Source organism: Schistocerca americana, unplaced genomic scaffold (genome assembly GCF_021461395.2).
Source record: "Schistocerca americana isolate TAMUIC-IGC-003095 unplaced genomic scaffold, iqSchAmer2.1 HiC_scaffold_47, whole genome shotgun sequence".
NCBI lineage: Eukaryota > Metazoa > Arthropoda > Insecta > Orthoptera > Acrididae > Schistocerca > Schistocerca americana.
This window is the reverse complement of record NW_025726203.1, coordinates 2,370,001-2,375,000: the sequence shown is the minus strand read 5'-3', so window position 1 is coordinate 2,375,000 and position 5,000 is coordinate 2,370,001.

Below are 5,000 nucleotides of genomic sequence, written 5' to 3'. Positions count from 1 at the left end.
TCGGGACTCTGTTTGCATGTATTAGCTCTAGAATTACCACAGTTATCCAAGTAACGTGGGTACGATCTAAGGAACCATAACTGATTTAATGAGCCATTCGCGGTTTCACCTTAATGCGGCTTGTACTGAGACATGCATGGCTTAATCTTTGAGACAAGCATATGACTACTGGCAGGATCAACCAGGGAGCTGCGTCAACTAGAGCTGAGCAGCCGGCCGCCCGGGAGTGTGTCCCGGGGGCCCGCGCGAACACGCAAGCGTCCGCTCAATTATTCTGCAAACAGGAGGAGGCTGAGCTCCCCTGCACAATACACCTCGAAACCCTCTCAGGTCCCGGCGGCGCGCAGCGCCGTCCTAAGTACTTGGTCGGGTTCGAGAGTGGCGCAATCGCCCGGAGTTTGGCGAGTAGACGCTTTAGGTGCGACCACCCGTGCTCCCAACTGAGCTTGCCGCTGCCGACAGAGGCCCGGGAGCGTGCTGTCGTGGCATTGCCGGCGGGAGACAACACGCGCCACCTACGGTGGCCGGCAGCTCCAACGCCAGCGCCACAGAAGGACAAAAGCCCCACTTGGGTGCCGAAGCGAACTCTCCCAGCACAGCGCACGCGCCAACACGTCCGCACAGCTGCGATACAATCCACCTGCGAGAACCGCAGAGGCGACCGAGCAGCAGACGGCGTCGCGGCGCCGAGCGCCGGGCGGCGGCGCATCCTCAGCGCACACAGTCCTCAATCGGACCAGCACACTGCAGATGTCCACCGCGCTTCGCACCGGGCCCGCGAGGACCTACTTTGGCCGCACGGCGCCGCGTGCAGGGTGCGCCGGCGCGCAGCTGCGCCGCCTGCCGCCTCCGTCGGCCGGCGCGCCTGCCACTGGCCGCCCCCACCAGCCGGCTGTAGCGCGTGCGCCCACGCACCGCGCGGCCAGCACGCCGGGAGGCCCCCCCTCACCGGCCGGGGACGGTCCCACCCAGCCACCGCTGCGTATCGCTTCACACCCACATGCCATTCACGTTCGTGGGCATGGTGGGTATCGCTGAAACAACCGGTTGGTAGCTCAACCGATCGTCGCCATCACTGATTCACCTCTAGCGAGAACAACCGCACCACAACGGTTTACCAGTTGTTCATTTGCGTAACGTCACCAGCAAACGTAGACGTCCATCGCCATTTGCAAATTCAACGATTGTTGCATGCCTGTGTCAGGTGTCACGACACACTATGTCTGCCCACATACACGCAACAACATGTGCACGCTTCGCGAACACGTGGAAGGTGGCCCCCGTACGTATGCGATGTCCATTGCGCGAACGACTGTCAACCGGCCTCTGTCGCATGTCGCAGATGTGGAACGCAGTGCACCATGCTATCACGGTGTGTGAGAGGAGACGACTACGTCTGACAACACGCGCCACTACATCAACAGACGGCTCATGCTGATCGCCATCCACGGCATACCATACTGCAATCCAGCTCTTATAGGGAGACGACACGTAGCTGAGTGCACAATATTTGGACCGTATGGTTCGCCGTTGTTGGCGCAGTCGTGGTACGGTCACACATGTACCACGATGTATCATTCAGTACATGAGGACCAATGTGCAGTACAGTGTGTGATTTGGACGTACAACATCAGCGGACAGTTGACACAAGCCGTACCACAACGTAGGCTGTGCTTCGCCATGCGAATGCCAATGAACAACTGCGAAGGGCATTGAGCATGTACGTCCTACTGCCATCCGCATTACAGTGTATAGCTGCAAGGTGTTTCACATGAAGCGATACTCTGGGGACCGGGCAGTGCGAGTAGCAAACTATATTGCGGGGGTTGCAGTTAGGCAACACGACACTAATTTAACGCGTCGTATGACAATTACAGAGCAGGTTAAGGCCCAACGTGTGTTGGGTTAAGGCCCAACGTGTGTTGGGTTAAGGCCCAACGTGTGTTGGGTTAAGGCCCAACGTGTGTTGGGTTAAGGCCCAACGTGTGTTGGGTTAAGGCCCAACGTGTGTTGGGTTAAGGCCCAACGTGTGTTGGGTTAAGGCCCAACGTGTGTTGGGTTAAGGCCCAACGTGTGTTGGGTTAAGGCCCAACGTGTGTTGGGTTAAGGCCCAACGTGTGTTGGGTTAAGGCCCAACGTGTGTTGGGTTAAGGCCCAACGTGTGTTGGGTTAAGGCCCAACGTGTGTTGGGTTAAGGCCCAACGTGTGTTGGGTTAAGGCCCAACGTGTGTTGGGTTAAGGCCCAACGTGTGTTGGGTTGAGGCGCAACATAGGTTAGGTTGAGGCGCAACATGGGTTAGGTTGAGGCGCAACATGGGTTAGGTTGAGGCGCAACATGGGTTAGGTTGAGGCGCAACATGGGTTAGGTTAAGGCGCAACATGGGTTAGGTTAAGGCGCAACATGGGTTAGGTTAAGGCGCAACATGGGTTAGGTTAAGGCGCAACATGGGTTAGGTTAAGGCGCAACATGGGTTAGGTTAAGGCGCAACATGGGTTAGGTTAAGGCGCAACATGGGTTAGGTTAAGGCGCAACATGGGTTAGGTTAAGGCGCAACATGGGTTAGGTTAAGGCGCAACATGGGTTAGGTTAAGGCGCAACATGGGTTAGGTTAAGGCGCAACATAGGTTAGGTTAAGGCGCAACATGGGTTAGGTTAAGGCGCAACATGGGTTAGGTTAAGGTACAATATGGGTTAGGTTAAGGTACAATATGGGTTAGGTTAAGGTACAATATGGGTTAGGTTAAGGCGCAACATAGGTTAGGTTAAGGCGCAACATAGGTTAGGTTAAGGCGCAACATAGGTTAGGTTAAGGCGCAACATAGGTTAGGTTAAGGCACAACACGGGTTAGGTTAAGGTACAACACGGGTTAGGTTAAGGTACAACACGGGTTAGGTTAAGGTACAACACGGGTTAGGTTAAGGTACAACACGGGTTAGGTTAAGGTACAACACGGGTTAGGTTAAGGTACAACACGGGTTAGGTTAAGGTACAACACGGGTTAGGTTAAGGTACAACACGGGTTAGGTTAAGGTACAACACGGGTTAGGTTAAGGCACAACACGGGTTAGGTTAAGGCACAATACGGGTTAGGTTAAGGCACAACACGGGTTAGGTTAAGGCACAACACGGGTTAGGTTAAGGCACAACACGGGTTAGGTTAAGGCACAATACGGGTTAGGTTAAGGCACAATACGGGTTAGGTTAAGGCACAATACGGGTTAGGTTAAGGCACAATACGGGTTAGGTTAAGGCACAATACGGGTTAGGTTAAGGCACAATACGGGTTAGGTTAAGGCACAATACGGGTTAGGTTAAGGCACAATACGGGTTAGGTTAAGGCACAATACGGGTTAGGTTAAGGCACAACACGGGTTAGGTTAAGGCACAATACGGGTTAGGTTAAGGCACAATACGGGTTAGGTTAAGGCACAATACGGGTTAGGTTAAGGCACAATACGGGTTAGGTTAAGGCACAATACGGGTTAGGTTAAGGCACAATACGGGTTAGGTTAAGGCACAATACGGGTTAGGTTAAGGCACAATACGGGTTAGGTTAAGGTACACATTGTTGTAAGGAAAGGTGTTTTGGGGGGGGGGGCCGGTTTGTTGATTGTGATTATCGTAAGTAAATGACTGCGGCATCATCTGATTTGGCACGTCAGGGTGCACCTTTGGCTCATGACAGGCGGCGCTCTGATTCCATGCTTGTGGCAGACCTGTGTCTTTCATTCCTGCCATTGTTTTTGTGGTGTGACAGGAGGCAGTATTGTGATGTTGGGTGCACCCCTGTGTAGGACATGTGTGGGTGTTGGTGGCTTAGCTGAGCAATGGTGGTTGTCGGAAGGGTGGGATATTCTGTTTTCCGAGTGGACCTCCCGGTCTGGTTATGATAGTGTGGATTGTCTAATGTGGCAGAGAGGATGCACTGGGTGTTGTTCCATGCTGGTGCTTACATATTGTCTGTGTGCCTGTTACAGGCAGAGAGTAGTGCGTGATAAGAGTGTCTGGCTGACGTGTGATTGTGAGCAGAGTCTTTCAGCATGTATACGGACAGTTGTATACATTATCTGTATTCTGATGGCTCTATCTATTACTAATCAGCGCCGTGTATACGTTTAATCCGGTTCCAGTCGAAACTATTGTATCTCTGTACATTAGTGACACGGCGAGCCCGCTATGTAGTTACTCGTCTCGGCAGCTTCCACCGGTGTATGGCAAATGATTATAAGGAATCAGTCTAGTCGTCAATACCGATAGTGTGACGTCACATGTCTGGGGTGGGGGACGCTGCGCCCTTCCGGTGGGTCATGGCCTAGGAAGACTCTTCCCACGCAGGGGGGCTTGGACTGTCATTGACTCTTCCGAGTAATATACTTGCCGTACGTTTTTGCGACTGCGAGTGCAACGCTCACCGGTACCGACATGGATGGAGCGCCTCCTAGCTGCCGCTGAGCATCTGCATTCGTACAGAGAGCAACGCGATCGCGTCTGTAGCTCGTACGTGGTACAGCTCGCAGCTCATGTATATGGACAGCGGGAATGTCGCATATTGGACATAACTCTTCATGAAACGCACGTTATAGGGGTGGATTGCACATTGCGAGTGCGAGCAAAGTCCGCCGTTCATCCGCTGGAGTTGCGAGTTGGGCGGTTGGGGTGGGGAACGAACGGGTGCAGGTGGAGTGATTGCCGGTCCACGACTTCGTGCGGCAGAGGCGCTGGCGTTGGGGTGCTGTTGTCGACAGAGGATGCAGGCTTTGTGGGTGGGGTCGAAAGAAGGGCACTGTGGGCCCATGGCTGTCTTAGTCGGCTTGGCGTCTCATAGATGACGGTATCGTCGTTGCAGGAGGTCATGTTGCGGGAGACCTACAGATGGCAGTATGTTTTGCGGTGCGCTCGACATGGCGGACGTAGTGTTGTCAGATTCGCATAGATGGAGGTATTGCATGTGGTTTCGCCGTATTTTCATAGATGGCGATACTGTTTTGCCGGCATGGT